The following is an 18,343-nucleotide window of genomic DNA, read 5'->3' as shown; positions in this document are numbered from 1 at the left end:
ATCGAGTTATAGTGAGAGCAGACGGCAAGGTGCTTCTTGTTGTGACTAAATCCTTCGCCAAACACCCACTGATAACCCTGCAAAAAATATAAAATAAGAAGAAAACAAGATGACCTGATTTCTTTGCAGGAAATTTCTCTCAAATCTGAAAAGCATTAGTCAAATGTTTTTAGGGGTATACTCAAAGGTGGAGCAAATTATAAGGTTATCGGAGGTTTTCGGTGGACCAGCATCAGATAAACAGGACACATCTTGCGTGCCTTCTTTCTGAGTGTGGAAGCCTGCTGTCGTAGTTACTCCACTTATTCCGGTTGATAGGCAGTTGCATTAACGAAGACTTCGCTAGGCCTTCATGCGAGGAAGCAGTGACGTAAAGGGAAACCGCCACACGCATGTGAATCCTATGGAAAAATCGGGGAATGAAGGTTAAAAAAAGAAGCAGTTGTGAAGCTCAGTGGCATATTAATGCGATCGCACCCGGAGTGCCACGAAGGCAAAAACTGTGCGACGGCATCTGTGTGAAGCCTCCACCTGGTGGGGCAGGTGGTGTTTAGAGGAATTTTCCTTTCTATAAAACCAGCTATTACGAATAGAAATCGAAATCGAACACGAATAGAATCAGAATACAATTACATTCTATTCTATTCTATTCTATTCTATTCTATTCTAGAGGCCTTTGCCTTGCAGTGAGCGTAGTCAGGCTGATGCTGATGATGATGATGAGAATTACATTTGGAAGGTAATAAAAGTTGGAAGAGAATAACAATATCATTTGGTTGGTGAGTGAAAAGCACTGGTATCACAATTGGAATAGTGTCAGAATTGGAATAGAATGTCGAGTGAAGGAAAGGCACTCCCGCATTTCCTACGCATCAGTCGGATTGATCACCCTAAATTTTTTTTTTTATTTTCCGATGCTTCGTTAACATATGGTCAACCTTGTCACCAAGGGCACCGACGCAGGCGCAGTAAGTTAATCAGTTGAATAAATAATCTATTATGCGGGCACTAGAGGAGAGATCAACAGATCGGCTCAGGCGCAGTGCTTGTGCGACTCACTTTTGAAGTAATCTGTCGCTAATCATTTCAAATTAAGGATTCAAAACTTTCTAAGCGTGCGAACACAAACGCAAGAACCTGCGTGTCTTACATGATAGTGGAAGCGCACAACAAATGGCTTTACATACAGGAATAAAAATACACACTAAAACATTACTGCTGTTTCTCCACCTCTTTCAATTCTCTACTTTTCCGTTCGGTTTACTTTACATGGAAAACATGGTGATCGGTCAATTTTAAAGCTAGCATAGAAGCTGAAAAGGACGGCTAAACACAACAAAGTTGAAATTACGAAGATCAGCAAGAAATTGTGCATTACGAAAAGCCTTGCATGTTTATCAGAGTTTTCACAGCCTGGAAGTGAGCCGGTAAGCTGGCTGTGGGGCTAAAGCAAACATTCTGGTCAAGTGCCGTCTGCGAGCAGCTCTTTACTTATCGCTAAACATCATTTATGCACGGCCTATTTTTTGCCGCATAAAAAGCCATGCATGCTTTCTTCTCACACTACTCCGCTGCAGCTCTTACAGTGAGCTCTTGTTGGAGTATAATAGATTTAGGAGGGCTACGCAACTGCAAAAAGCCGGGAAGACCTTAACGTGAATCTCTCCTGGTACTGCTTTTGTGCACCATTTATGATTCCTTTGTAATAAAATAGCTGCTAATCATCTCTTGCGAAGCTATTCTTGAGTGCGCTTAGTGTATTTGGTCAGATGACAATCTTCTTCCAACGAAACCACGCATGCTTTTAATTTCATTCTTATCTAATAAGTTACTATTGCATGTCTATATGAGGCGATAGAGTTAATTGGGTTAATTCCCAGATATGCTGAATTGGCGATTTTCCACTTTGATTTATAGATCGCTGGGAGTCATGCAATTCCTGACGCAGTGATGCAGCTTTAAAGACGTGCGCCGCTGCCTTTGCAGGTGGCTGTTACAAACACAGGTGCCGGTGAGGCTTGTGAGACCCAGTCTGCTCTTCCCGAGAAACCTCTGCGGAATTCTTTTGGGAATTTTTCGCTCACGCGGCCGACGATGATAACGTCGGGTTTTCCCCTGAACGGGGCTCTTAACGTTGTCGCGCCAAATTATCTCCCTAACACGCCTCAAGTCTGCACCACTCTAAAGTAACGAAACCAAACAAAATTCACAACAACAAGTTTTGGAGCCAGAGCTGTAAATAGGACCCCACACCAAGTGGTCGGGTAGCTAAAGTTCGTTGTAGTAGTCGTAGTTGCCGTAGAAATTCGCAAGCCAGACAAGCCAAACCAGGAGAGAGAACAAGAGGAAGAATCATAGATGAAGGAGAGGAAGAATAGGAAGAATTAGGCGAATGAAAAGAAGATAGCAGCTAACAGGCACCAAGGGACGAAGATAACAAAGAAGAGAGAAAGAAGAGAACATGGGGGATGTGAAGAAGGAGAACAAAGGGAGGGGCATCAGGGCTATCGTCGTATATTTGAACTAAGTTGGGGTCAAGTTTATTCAATATTTTCATCTGCTATCCAAGCAGTGACTTTCGTCTTAGTATTTAAGGTACGTCAGTGTGCTTAATAAGATTAATAATTTAGTTCATGGGGGTTTAACATCCCAAAGCGACTCAGGCTATGAGGGACGCCGAAGTGAAGTGATCCGGAAATTTAGACCACCTGGGGTTTTTCAATGTGGACTGAATTATTCGCGGTTGGTTTAACCAGCTGACCCATAAACGACCAAGGCGTATTCAGCGTCGTCTATGCCCAGTAATGATCATCTTGGCCTTGTCGGTTTCTTTTCATACGGGGTGGTGCTCACTATTTACTTTCCGGCTTACGAATACCAGGTCTTGTGGCTGACTCGGCTTACTGTTTTCCAGTCTACAGCTCGGAAAAGCATCGATAATGGCGCTGTACGCTTCTGTCAGCCTACCAATTCTGATTTTTCGATTTATTGACCTGTGGACACCCACATCACCAGTGCGAGAAGCTATTCAAGGTCTTTGTAAACGCTGCCGTGGAGCGAGTGGCTGTCGCGCAGACACCAGATAGGAAAAAGTAAGCGAGCAATCAATATTCGTTGTCATATTCCGTCGTATATTTAGCGCTCGAATACGCTTGCTTAAATTCCAACTTACTGGCGAATGGAAAAAGTTATATTAGCAAGATTGGGATATGGGTAAGTGTAATGGCAAATACATCCTATATTCTATGTGTAGCAAGGAAACCGTCCATTAAGTGGATGATCAAACCCATCAATACAAGATTTCTTTACCCGCCGTCTGCAATTACTTCAGCGTCAGCCTCTGCAAATGTTTTACCGGTAAACACCAAAAACTTTCTTCCGGCATTCCACATTCCAGTATAATTGCAAAAAAAGAATAGCGAAAGTTGTATGCCGCATATTGTATGTCCAGGAATAGTAATGGATCTTCTATAGACTCTTCAAGCAAGCATCTGGTCACGGTGCGCATGGCTGTGTGCTAAATACGGCTAATGTACAAACTGCGCTCGCATTTCTGTCATATCTACAAGTTGAGTGCAGCAAATTTATAGGCACAAAAGGTCGAAAAAAACATTGAATACATTTTAGTAGGTAGGTTAGGTTATGACGAAAAGAAAGGATATGCCCAACTTTGAGTGGACACCTGAGACACGTTGTAATTGTATACATGAACGTGTATGCGGCTAGCCTTCTCACAGGCGCCTCTCTGAAGAAAAGAAAAATCGAGGAATTGGAAGAAATGGCTGTAGTGCTCGCTGTAGCGACCACAAACTCTAAGCTGATAGTAAGCGGTTCTAAATCAGTAGTACAGTCCAAAAGTACATCCGGGGCTGGGTATAACCAGCTGCCAAGCAAAGCCTAAAGGAAAGCAAATACCAACGCCCTGTTCAACTGATATGGACCCCCGCCCACAACATTTCTTCCAGGAATGAAGCTGCCCACAACGAAGCTAGAGAATTTGACAGCCGAGCCACCGGACCGCTGCAGGAGCTGGATACGTTGGAGGATATAGAAAATCACGCCACATGGCAGGAGATTCTACAACACTACAGACTAGGTAGACTAACAGACACCACTCACCATGACACATTCAGTAACATGTAGAGGTTACTAATAAACACCTTTCAACATCCTACATTGTATCAAAAGGTACACCCCGAAATACTCCCGAATCGCTGTGTGTCATCAACTAGAAATTTTTTTTCACGTCTTATGGGAATCTCCTAAAAAACCACCAGAGTACAGCACACACATAACACAAGAGCAGTGGGAGGCCATGCTGTCCAGCTCCGACCCGGCCGTTCAAGTCAGGGTCATAACCGGAGCGGAGGCAGTCGCCACGGCCCAAGGTCAACCGGTTGGTTAACAAACCTTCGTGCTAAGTCCATTCGCAGGAAGACCTCCCGTTCGCCTACCACAAAAGGTATTTTATGTATCAATAAAAGCCTTTAGGCATGCACAAAATCGTTGAACGTCGCTCTTTCAAAGCTGCGTACTTCGAACGCTTACATGAAGTGCTGCGATAATCTCGTAAAGTTCCTTGAATGATAACAAAGAGATTTCAAAAATGTTCGATGCAATAAAAACATAGTAAAAGTGGTGGGTTGACAACCTAGGAGTGAATTTAATCATTCCACTCAAGATAGGAATAACAGACCGGTATGAAATGTTTCACATTTTCTTTGAATTGCCATAGTAATTCACCGCGAGGAAATATTTGTTTTATGACCGTTTTCTCCGGAACCCTGGACAAAGGTGAACTTAAGTGGAGGAGGAGGAGACAAAATTTATTAGAACACTGCATCGAACTGGGTAAGGGAGGTGGGAATGATCGTTGCGCTGGGTGGTAGTCCCTATTCCGGGACGCCATTGGCCGCCGCCGCTACCCGTACTCTCTGGACCAGGGCCCGCTGGGCTCCATGTCCGAGCTGGACAGGGCCGCCTCGCAGCCCTCCCTAGTTGGCTGACTTATAATGGCTACATGTGTATTGTACTGGCAGGCCCACACCATGTGGTACATACTGCCCGTAGAATTTGCACCTGACCGTGAATGTCGGGTTCACGTGTTTTAGTACGGCGGGATTTAAGAAAGACCCGGTTTGGAGCCGTCTAAGGTGGCACTCCTGGGTTCTGTCGAGACTCTTGGCGTGTCCCGGGAGTACCCTCCTTCGGAGGCGTGAATGGTTTGTAACATCCGCGTAAGAGATTAGCGGAATCGGTGTGATTGCCGTGGCAGAACCGGGGGAAGGAACGCTCGGGCAGCCGCGTGAGCGGCCTCATTCCACTCAACCCCCTGGTGACCGGGCACCCGTACTAGGCTGAAGGCTAAGTCGGCGGGTAGATGGTCTCGTGGCACTGTTAAATAATTGGCCAGGTGCTCGTCTGAGCTTTACCTCTTTCCTACTTTCGCATATGTTGACATTCCTACAGGCGCAGACGTGCTGCTCGTGTGACGGCGCACCAAAGCACAATGCCGCTCTTTACTAGTGCGTGCTTTACGGATCATTTATCAACTTTTGTTAGAGACAGAACCCTGAAAAATTCTCTGGAAATACCAGTATCTGACGACCCATGTCAGAGGTGTCATTTCAAACGCACATAAACAAAGTGCTTGATATGCTGTCTTGACTGAAAACACTTCATCATTTAAACATAGCGACGCTGAGTACTGGTTGACACTTCCAGCACAAGAAAACGTGGCCACTTCGTCTGCTTCGTTTGCATGGACTGGACTACAGGCGATCTGCGCAAACATTAAATACAAACACTGGAGACAAACTAGACAGGAGAGCGGCAAACTTTTTAGAAATATGCCATGAACCAACCTCCTCAGCAAGCAACCTTTAGAATCGACCGCCTACATTCGCTTCTCTTGTGAAACTCAAGGCCCGAAGACCACTCAAGGCCACTTCAACATTGGCAGGAAACTTGATGGGGGTAAACATCACGAACAAGCTGCACGTGTTCAGAAAGCTGGACGCTTCAGTCCTCTCTATGAACTGCACCGCTGTAAGCATCCTGTCTGGCAGCTCCCGCGGTGACGTCACGAGTACATCCACCTAGTCGCTAACAAGTAGCAAGTGGCCTGAGGCGCAAACATTTGCGCGTACAGTTGCGGCAATGGCTCGCTAGAGAAAAAAAAAAACTATATTTGTCTGTGTTGTGGACTAACATCAGTGTGTTGCAGGCAGAAACTACGGAAGATTGTCTTATCTGTAAAAGTGCAATTCTATTTTGGTCCACCAAGAAGTGAAGACGGGAAGACTGTCATTTACATTCGCACAGCATGCGATACATCTGATGCGACTAAAAAAATAATTAATCTTCTTATATGATCTTCCTCTGTGGACTGCACTGCATATGCTGGCGTTCCCAATAAGTCTACCACTTCTTTCCGGCCGGGAGGAGGTGTACACGGCAAGATGGGCTGGTGCAACTGTTGCATTCGAGGTGTACACCTCAACCGCATCGTGAGAAAAGAGATGAAGAGAGTTAAAGAGGGAGAGAACAAAAAGAGCAGGTGCACACAATGCTCCTTCCAGTGCATATTGAAGATGCAAGTTTCAAACACTGAGCATATCGTACCCGTTGTGGAAACAAAAATAAGCGTCACTGGCCAGCTGGTTCAAAGCGTCAGGCCAGCTGCCCAGAAAGTCCTTTAATATAGATGAAACTATTTGTGCCTAAAATTTCAGCGCAGTTTTGGCGTTGGTGTCGCCTGCAATTCAATTGTAGATTTCGATTTCTGTTCAGTAGGCGTTAATGGCAGCTAAATGCATTTTGATACCATGAACACATGTTTCGATAAGAAGCGAATCGTGCAAATATGACGCGGCTGTCCATTTCTTGTAATATCAAGGAACAACAAGTCGGAGATGAATTAGTTTTGTAATTGGCGTCTTTTGTTCGAAACATAATAATGAACTGCTAGAATTAATGATAAACGTGAGGATATTGTATGCGGAATGTAACTGCGAAAGGTAGTGCTCGTTGTCGAGGATGTACTGCGTCGAAAGCACAAAAACAGAATAACGTACGAGTCAGGCGCTCTTCTCTCATATCTCAGACGTCGTCTTGCTTGTTACTAAAGTGGCTTTCTTGTTACAAAAAAAGCCAGACAACTTACACTCGCATGAACAACAGAGTGCCTAGATTTTAATATATTGTTGAATAGCTTCTTGGTTGCTTGGGTGGTTCACCTATGCAGGTGGGTTGCGTCTGGAAGTAATATATGAGTCAAAATTTCGAAATAGGCATACAATTTTCCTATTAGAAACAAGTCGAACTTGTAATTTTATGAGTGGAGATGCAATTACCGAATTCTTGGAGTTCTAAAAATTCCTCTCGGTAGGCTCACATACAAACTTTCATTTAAATATCCTACGCTGGCTTTCGAAATATCCGCGCGTCGACACGCGCATTCTCACCATATTATAGCATTCTCTGCCCAATATAACGCCAAACGACGTCTTTCAATGCGATTGGTTCAATTCTTCCATGAAATCGGGCCATAACACGAAAGCAAATAAAAGAACGAATATAGCTCTGGAAGCGGCATGTTTTATGAAGGGCCTTGTGAAGTCTAAACGGGTGGAAAAAATTGCTGCCGGGAATGAGTAAATTAGCGTTGAGGCATAAAATCACCGTTCATCTAAGGCCACTTTAGAACGAAGACTTCCTCTTCCAGTCCAGAGAGTAGAATGAAAAATGGCTGATGCGATATGTTACGGCAATCTTGTACGCGCAGTGCACGCTGCAGTGAACCGTAATTCATTTTCTGCTGGAATGGTTTCAGCCACAATCATGTCTCTTGACGGAATTTCGTTAAGCAAGGTCAACATGCCTCTTGAAGTATTCTTTAAAGCGACTTTTATTGAACTGACGATCCTAATGCTCCTTTTCTTTTCATATTTCCGGTAAGCTCGTTTAGGTAATGTTTTACTCTCTATGCCATCTACTAAAGCCGGTAAAGTGCTTCTCGGTCAGGGCGTGCTATATGCTTGTGTTCTTCGTAGAAAGGTAGGGGTATTAAACAAACTACCTGTTTCAAAGCGGGGTGCATGTTACGGACACTGACGCTTGTTTCTGACCTCGTTTGGGCTTACCAGGCGTCCGTCTTGCTAACTTAATTTTCTGCGTGCGCACCTGTGTGCCTTAGGATCAGTTCAAGACTATCGGTCCTGCAGGTCTGTACAGGGATCTCGGGGAAACTTAATAACAAGCGAAAAAGAATTTTACTGTGCCCTTCGCTAACGTTACGGGAGAACAGCACGCAGGACTCTGGTGCTCAGTTTCAGTAGCAGGAAAAGGTAGGTACCAAGTGCACTTAACACCGTCTGTTCTCTCAGTCTGCGAAAATAATCTGGAAAGCAGTTGAATGAGCTCAAAAACATGCAGTGCTCCATGTATTATTTTTCTAGCCTCATCTCGGTCCACAAGAGTGGAACCAAGAATGCTGCTGAAAATATTGTGTGATAGTTGAGCGTATTTTGTACTTGAGTGTCACACCATTTTGCGGTAGTTGAAGGGGGGAATGGATGCCAAACCTCGAGTAGGTTACTAGGTATTCCCTATGTTTCGTTAGTCATGTTAACGATTAGTTTGTTCTGTTTCAACTCTCCTCTTTGCTGAAAATAAGCTGTCGTAGCTTAAGTCCATAATTGATGTTTGTTAAAAGTGGCAAGCTATTCACTGTCCACATATAGGTCGCAGCTGCTGGTCGATGCCATTCAGGGGGCATAATCTTTGCCACGAGTACTGGAACACACAGCTGTATTCACCGCAGTCGTTTTAGCCATGAATTTGCGGTGGTACTGAAAACGTAAAGGAATTAAGCATGTCGTGACATATATATTGCCACGTATCATTGTAGTGTGTGTTCGTTCACGCTCAAGGCAGCAGGAAAGGGTCGTTATCACTTTTGTTCGTGGCGCGAGAAGCGACCAGACTAATCTGGATTGTTCGCAGCCATGAAAGGCTGCATCTAGGTTTTTCCAGATTACCGTAGATGATCTTGACCTGTTATCTGGAAGTTTCCTTGCCGGCTTTAAATTGAGCGATGCCGCGAGCGGCGGACATTCGTAGTTCGACGATTGACGAGCACGCTTGTTGCTTACGTCGCCACCGAGTGATTCGGTCCTTTTGTGGGCATGTTCGTTTTGTGGCGGCAGCGTGGAGTGGCATCCTTAAATGGGCGTCCGCAAAGAACAATGTTCCCAATGTTGCAGCGCCTGCGCACGCGCCTCTTTGAACAAGCATGCATGGACGCTCTGTCAATGAGCGAGGCCGAGTTCTTGCGCAAATGGTCGACATACTTTATCGTCCTGCGCGGCGGTCGAGTATCGGCATTTTTACTGCATTACTGACGTGCTCAGTGCTGCGTCACTGCGCATGTGCTTGACTGATCAGAGAATTAAGTTCATCTGTTTTGTTTTGTATTTTCTATGTTAAAACAGAAAAAATAAACTTCTCTTTCTACGCCGCCACCGAGTGATCCAGTTCTTTTGCGGGCGCAAGTCAGCCCAAATAAAGAGCTTCGTTTGCAAGTCTTTCTTGTATCTTCCTGACGACTGGACTGCCGTCACTACAACGTGACATCTGGTGGAGGTGCTGGGTAGCCTTCCAGGTACCGGACAACCCCTGCAAGTCGTGACGCGAGCCCTTTGAGTTTTTCGCCGGAAGACCTGACTCCAGTCTACCACGCAGCCTATGGAGCCTCCAGCCATGACTTACGCCGCAGCAGTGCGCCGTCCTGTACCTCGACGACGGGACCCAAGCCCCTATCGCCCTTAGCCAGCTGCGCTGGAGCGCCGCCCTCTCGCCCCAACTCGCCCGTCCTACGAGCGTCGTACACGGCCGAGGAAATGCGTCGAGTGGAGAACACCCGACCAGCGCCGCCCACGATGCTTCCACTGCGGAGAAGCCGGTCACAATCTCCGGTACTGCCCATACAGGAGAATGGGCATCCGAGGGTTCCCTTGCGACGCCCCACGACCCGACCCGGCCAGCGAGCAGCCGAAATCGAGGATTTTTTGCGTCGGGAAGGATACTCATCGCCGAGCGGCCTATCGCGTTCTCCGTCGCCATCGTCACTGCGCTAAGTATCTCCTAGCCGAGGCTACGCAGTGCGTGGACGCTTCCCCAGCCCCCGAAGGTTAAACTGAATAAAGCAGCCTCTGGAGGTGAGGTTGCTTCTGAGCGCAAGAACTAATATCCTCCATCGACGAAAACAGAAGACCATGCCCCCTACGACGACGACGACCCCTACGACGACGACGACCCCTACGACGACGACGACCCCTACGGCGACGACGACCCCTACGGCGACAACGACCCCTACGGCGACGACGATCCCTACGACGACGACAAATACGACGACAAATACGACGACAAATACGACGACGACCCCTACGACGACGACGACCCCTACGACGACGACGACCCCTACGACGACGACGACCCCTACGACGACGACGACCCCTACGACGACGACGAGCCCTACGACGACGACGACCCCTACGGCGACGACGACCCCTACGGCGACGACGATCCCTACGACGACGACAAATACGACGACAAATACGACGACAAATACGACGACAAATGCGACGACAAATGCGACGACAAATGCGACGACAAATGCGACGACAAATGCGACGACAACACCGACGACGACGACGACACGGCCAGACTTGAAGCTTTTACCGCTGCCCTTACACACATTATTAGGAACGCTAAAGGACTCTAAGTTCTCGAAGCATTCTCCGTGTTTAATTTAATTTTAAAGCATCGAGACGATGCTTCTTTGGAAGGGGGGTAATGCCACGTATCATTACAGTGTGTGTTCGTTCACGCTCAAGGCAGCAGGAAAGGGTCGTTATCACTTTTGTTCGTGGCGCGAGAAGCGACCAGACTAATCTAGATTGTTCGCAGCCATGAAAGGCTGCATCTAGGTTTTTCCAGATTACCGTAGATGATCTTGACCTGTTATCTGGAAGTTTCCTTGCCGGCTTTAAATTGAGCGATGCCGCGAGCGGCGGACATTCGTAGTTCGACGATTGACGAGCACGCTTGTTGCTTACGCCGCCACCGAGTGATCCAGTTCTTTTGCGGGCGCAAGTCAGCCCAAATAAAGAGCTTCGTTTGCAAGTCTTTCTTGTGTCTTCCTGACGACTGGACTGCCGTCACTACAACGTGACAATATTCTGCTGGGACGCCTCGGTATTCATGGGCCCACAAAGCTGTCCGTGAGCACACTAGTTTAAACACTGTATGAATGAATCAACAAGAATTTATTCAATGTAATTCTTAAGGATGTGGTTGAAATACATCACCAGCATGACTCCATTAAGCACTGCTTCTCCAGGCCCTTTCCGCAAGTTGTTGCTGACAGTCTGGGTCCGAGATGTACAGCTTATCATCCCACTGCTAAGGCGTAGTACGGTTTTGAAGGGTAGTTGTGCTTAGATTTTTCTTACATGCTATACCACGTGGTATAAGGTTTCTATTTCGCGGCAAACATATGACTTGCTCTTGTATCTGTTGTAGTTCCTTGCTCCTATTGCCTCTCGGAAGACAGCTTGTTGCTGTTTCCACCTAGGTCTTTTATTGTTTCTTGATAAAGAAATGGTTGCGGGAAGAAACTCGTTAATTTTTCAGAATGTGCACCTATTGTATTTTCAACTCCTTACCAGTATAACGCCCATTAACAAAAAAAAATGTGAGGAAAAACTTAAGCTCCGCCTTAAGAGTATAGCGCAATTGCTTAATGGGTTATTGCCCATATATACAGAATTGTTCATTCCCTAAAAAATATTTATAGATCCCTGGGAGTCCTCCTTCCACTTCTGGCGCTGAGGTGCGGCGGTTAAGCGATGGCATGGGCTGCCACCAGTGGGGCTTGTGCGACTCATGTTGCTCTAGCCGAGCAATCTCTAGCGATCAGGCAATAATGTAACTGCCAGCGGCCACGGTGCGCAGTTTGCTCGCAATCCGATGGGCAGGTTGTGATGAGTCCACGGGGTTACGTGACATAGGTTGCCCACCTGCCTCCTAGGTTTCTTCTCTGGAGATTTTTCGTTCACGGTCAACGACGCCTACGACACCGACGGCGACGCCGGATTTTATGCCACACGAGCTCCTCTACGCTATCGCGTTAAAAGCGTCCAGCGTTGGCGCTTTCCTGCTAAGCCTCGGTTGGCAGGAGGCAAAATTTAGAAAGAAAAATCCCCGTCTCCACTTTACAGTGAGCGGAAGTAAGGATAGTGAATACAGGGTGGGTGGTGGCGGGTAGCGAGAGGGCCAACAGTAGCGAGAGGGGCACCGCAGTATCCAATCAGAGTGGAGAGGTAAGGAGAGTGGAGAGGCAGTACGGCGGGCCCCCCAAATGCCCACTAGACAAGGAAGGGCTGGAAAGTGGTCCGATGACAACAAGATTTGCCGGGCTAGTTGGTTCATACAGATGAAAAGTCTAACTGCGCGAAAGGGTTAGGACAACATGAAGGGACACACACGGCAATTAGAAACCAGTGCTTCTAAATGTCGTTTGTGCTCCTTCACGTTGTCGTAACCCTTTCGCGCAATTACACTTTTCATTGGTCCGATGGGGAAGGAAGTGTGATTGGGTTGTGTTGTTGTTGTTTTGACTGAGAGAAGGATGAAAAGGAAATTGCACGGGCCTGCCTACTGGCTCGAGCCAAGCCACCACCGCTGCCATGTGCAGAGAAGGGAGAGTTCAAAGATCAGAGGAAAGAGAAAAAGGAAAGAAAAGACGCGCGTCGCTGCAACAACCGCGTCCGCCGAAGCTGACGCTGCTGAAAAATTACCGACGATTACGTTACTTCCTAATGCGAAATTTGAGCGCAGCAAATAAGCTGTTTCACCTTTTCGATAGATTGAGGCAAAGAAATCGAGCAACACATGTATGCGCTATCACAGAATTTTTTTTTTATTTTTCACACGTATTCGCAATTTCGGCTCGGGCGGTGCACATATACAGATCCGCCGCCACCGATCTGGCTCTCTGATTGCCACCGCACAGGGGTTGCATTGGAGGAGGAGCGAAGAAAGGAATTAAGTTCGAGCCGGCGCTTTGACAACCGGAGACTCGCAGGAAGAGGGGGGAGGGGGGCGGCGTGTACACCCAGCGGCAAACGGCAGAAGCGCGCGCAGCAAGCGGACAACACGATAAAGGGAGGAGGGAAGAGATAGCAGCGACTGACTGATGCCGCTGACGCCGATAGCGCTGGGGGGATGAAAGGGGGGCGGAGCTGGTTACGAGGCCGACGCCGACGACGACGCGAAACCCAGGAACGGACGCCAAAGAGCTGCGCTCTAAAAAACAACAACACATAAACGGCCGAAGCCGCGCTCGCTCCTCCTCCTCCCTGCGGTCGGGTAAAATCGAGCTCCACTTAGGGAACGACGTTACGGCGTAGCTTGCCAGTATCTTCGTGCTGTGGCCTGTGTCGTTTCGAGCACGTACACACTCAAGAGCTTTCTTTGCGGCTTTCTTTGCCGTAAGCTTTGCGGCATGCACACGCTTTGTGACACCATACGCGGGAGTAATCGTATGCAATTTCGGTTCCCGCTCCAGCCGCGACGGATGCGCCGGCCACCCGTGTGACGTAGGTCGCATAGAGGCGGGAAGTGTCCTGACGCATCGCATTGGGCTCACGATGCATTGGTCACGCTGTGATTGCCGCATTGGATCGGGAGAGTGGAGCGGGAGTACGGTGTGTCACACCGTGATTATGGGCTGAATCACGCCACCCTCTCGCATGGTCCGAAACTGTCAGCGGCAGGGGCTGCTATGTCCGGAAGGAACAGTAATGCTAGCGCATGCAATGCCGCATAAATCGCATTGCTCACCTGATAATTTTTTGCTGTATACATATTTTTCCATATTCGGTTTGCAAGGCTCTGCCATAATATCTATCGCTTTATTTATTTATTTTTTCAAATGAGAAGCGTATAAGTGAAGGTTATCAGCCAAGCTTATCAGCTGCCTATATGTGCCTGTATATATAATTTGGTGCTTACATGCGAAATATATATGCTTATGCCTATAAAAAAACTGAGTGCCTAAAACCTTCTTTTTTCAATATATCTTATAAAGCAAGAGCGGGAAGATAGGCGGTGACTTTTTAAAGTTTGCATACATGCGAATGTTTGACTATCGATCGGCCAGAGCAGTCTCGTTTTTGGTTCACTCTAGAAAAAGCGTTGTTTCTAGGGACCCATCTGAATAAGCAATTGCAAGCGCTTGCGCACAACACCAGAGAAGACTGGGATGCATGCAAGGAACCGACGTGCACTATGCGTGGTAAAATGGAGAGTTTCCTCTTGGCTGGATACAGAGGACTCAGCCAGAAGATCCGGTTGGGGAACGCTCCGTCTTCAGCCGCGGCATCTTCGAGGGCGCTGTCGGAAGTGGGCACGCGGTTGAAGCGTCCCTTGAGCCCTAAGCGCGGGAGTTTTACCGGGTGAAAAGCACTGCGGCTCTTGAGCTATCACGCTGAAAGAGCGCGCCGCAGCGCGGCTTCTTCTCTTGTTTATACTTGCAGATTGGGTGGTCGCCGCCAGAGACCATCTACGTTTTTTCCCGTACTATGTTAACGTGTTCGGTGTCTTCCTAGGCGAAAGAGAGTCCAGGTTTAGATGCTCACGGATTATGTAGCTTTGAGATTGGGAATAAAAACTTAGTCGCTAAACTAGGCTTCGGCTTAGTTAAAACATTCCGCGAGAGGCGTCATGTCTATTTTTCTCTCTTCTTCTCCTCCACAGTAAACATGGCACATACCCACGTGGGGGGATTGGCCAAGTTCCGCGGCATGTCTTCATTTCTTACGCTTCGGTTCTTTGTCTCATCATCTTTTTTTTCTCTTTTTGTTCTTCTCTCTTGACCGCTTGGATTACCTTGGATTTGCTTGGAACGGCCTTGGTCGAATTCAGTTCACGTGGATTGGTGCCAAAAGCTACAACGGGCTCCAGTCAGGCCTGCTAAGGGTGGGCTTCTAATAACAACTCTCACCGTAAAAGAAATACTGAAAATTAAAGCTTATTCATGCTCTTGTGAGATATTTTTATAGACAAACCAATAAATTATTCAACGTATACATGGATCGACCTTGGCATTTAATAAATCTTTTCTTCCAACTGCAATAGAAAATTGGAACCTGCTACCCGACTACATTGTTAACGAGCGCGACGCTACTAAATTTCGACAGGCATTAATTAATCACTGTACTGAATAAAAGACACTGCTCAAACTTCACCCAGTTACACTTATTCTTTTTCTTGTTGTTGTTGTTGTTGTTACCACCTAATTCAGCCTTGCGCCCTTCATTATTGACCAACGTTATATTGTGATGTATCGTTTTTCATTTTATTGTATTGCATTATGTTTTGTTGTATTAACGTATTATTCTCAGTTGCATTTGCTTTGTCCCCCCCCCCCCCTTATGTAATGCCTCAACAGAGGCCTTTAAGGGTAAAATAAATGATGATGATGATGAAGGGAAGGAGCGGGCATCAACCAACGAGAAGCGAGTGCTGCCGAAAGCCTAAGGCACCACTGCATCGCAAGATCGAGAGAAATATGTTTACCTAAAATATTTAGGTGCCGACATCAAAGGCAGCTAATTTTCGATGGAACACTTTTTGCCACACGCTTGTTTACGACCACATTTCCAGCGACATGCTGCATCCCCATCTTTAGTTAAAAACGCAGTGACGTCCAATTCCGGTAATACTGTTATATTTGAAGAAAAGCCAGGTAAAATGACCGATGTATTAAAACATGCCTTAAATAATTATGCGTGTGAGGCGTCACCGTGCATAAAAGTATGTTTCGCCTTCCATTTTTATAAAACGTAGCCGGGGGTGTCTGGCTCAACATTATCATTATGTATGCGAATATATGGAACCGACATGTATTAGACTCCGAGGCGCACTCAACAGCCATTTACTCACTTAGAGGTGAATATTTAGATGGGAACGCCGAAAGCTTTCAAATAGCTCTGAAAAATTTCCATTCCTGATTTTTAGCTGTGATGACAGAGTCCAATTCCGTCGGATCCGTGGACTACTTAAGTATTTCTGAGACGACATATACGAATAACGGGCATCTTATGCAGCATGTTGGCTGAGGAACACAGCAATTCGCCCAACGCGCGACATAAAAACGGCAATTTTTGTTTCTCATGCACTGCCCGGAAACACAAGACCACGCGCGTGGCAGAGACGCAGTTTGTGTGAAAATCTTTTTTTTTTCTCTGCCTCTTTTTCTTGTCCGAAAAAGAAAAACAACTTTATATATTTATACAGGCATATATACATGTATATGACAGATTTCCTATTCAAATGCACTGGTAGGTTCTACTTTGGGAATGAATAACAAAGTATAAAAAATAAGACGCTTGCGATAGGGCATTGCATACAAGAGGGAGAACAGAAACGTTTGCATTGTGCCTGGGGTCTCTACCTGGATCAGACCGCCCAGTTCACGGAAGTCAGTGGGGCGTAATATAAATAGAGCGCAGTTGCTTGCAGTCAGCGCCCCCTTCATGTTTGTTTGTCTGACATAAGGGTCCGAGCTTTGATCACAACACTACTTCGCCGTTCCAACAGAACTCAAAGGCCTGGCGCTCGGTAGGCAATCATGCAGAAATTGAGCGAAGATGATGTTTTGCTTGAACGCAGTATGGCGAAATTAAATTAAGGGGGAAAAAAAAGAGCGCTCTTGTATAAAAGGGTAAACAAAGGCCAGAGCATAATTCCTAATGGTCGAGAGATCAATAAGCGCATTTTCATTCTGTAAGCTGACAAGCTGAACATGTAAAGGGCTCAAAAGCTGTTTGCGAGATAACAGGCAGACAGGCACAATTAATTTGCATTCTCATTAGTGTCTCGTTAAGAACGAGAAAGTGTGACATGCGCGCAAACACAATGAAAAAAACACTGCAAGCAGTTATTGTATTACAAAACCGAATGGGCCTTTGCAGGCTGCCTCACAGAAACTCAAGTTGGCATTTCGGTATGTCTCCAAAAAGACCAACTGACCCCATCTGTACACATAACCAGAAGTTATGCGCAAGCGCATTTTTTCAAAGAAAAGTTGTTTATGAACGCCTATTATCGCATATTGTAGAATTATGCCGTAACAATCAATATATCCGCAGATCCTACCTCGGGACGCTTTGTTGTTATTCTGTTGCCAAAAAAGACAACACATAGGTTTGCTATGGCAGTGCAAATTACTCGGTGGGAGCGCAGACAAACCTTACCAGAAAGATTTCGCGGCAATCGGAAGGTTAGACAATTCCTATTACTATGTTTATAGCAGTATATAATGTCTAGTTGCCTAACCATTAAAAGTGATGACCAAGAAAGCTGCATAGCTACAAACTCAAGACAGTTCCGCTGGCGCAGAATATACTGAGCGTTTGGTCGCAGCACTTAAACAGCAAAGACATCAAATTTGAGCTTTTTTTCTCTCTACAAAATGATGCCGAGCACATTAGAAAACACAGACAGCCAAATGGATTTCGGCAAAAAGCGGTGAATCATTTGTACTTGTATTTTTTTTTCTCCCATGCTGTTTTAGTTTCAACAGCTAAAGGCGGCTGTGACATACTAGACTTTTTCAGGTCACGTGAGGCATACAAGGACTGCAGATGGTCCCTGCTTTCTTCATTTTAACTCACATCAACACTAACAAAAGCCCGTCGAGCCCGTTCAAGATTTAGAGTGACAGAAAATTAGCAGACGAACGATTATGTTGCAGTTTCTTATGCCTCACGTGACCTCATATAGTCTGGGATATCAAAGCCGTCGTTAGGTTTTCGAAGTGAGGAGAGAAAAAAATTTAAATTAAAAATTATTTAGTGATTCAGGTGAGTTCCATGTCGTGACACATGTCTACCATTGTCCAGCGCATCACTGCAAAGATAAAACATGTATCCAAAAATACCATGCCTCTGCTCCGTTATTCAAATGCCTATCGCTCTCCTGATTAATTTTTCTTTCTGGAATGCCTCTCGTTATTTTTAGGCTTCCATAAAACAGGTTGGTAGGAATGAAGCTTCAAACAGCGCTAGCACTATGTCAGAAACAGCGACCGATCATGCAGACTGCACGCGAGTCATGTTCCCACACTAGCTATATTCCGTTCCTGATGCGCCAAGGGAAAGTTTGCACGTTTATTAGGTCGCGAAGCGCGTCTATGTGACGCAACAAAAAAAAAGCATGCTCATGACTGACTGTTTTGGAACCCCTAAAATCAAAATAGTTATAGTTGCAAATC

Source organism: Amblyomma mixtum, chromosome 6, assembly GCF_055824585.1.
Source record: "Amblyomma mixtum isolate Tamu chromosome 6, ASM5582458v1, whole genome shotgun sequence".
NCBI lineage: Eukaryota > Metazoa > Arthropoda > Arachnida > Ixodida > Ixodidae > Amblyomma > Amblyomma mixtum.
This window is presented reverse-complemented; position numbering follows the sequence as displayed.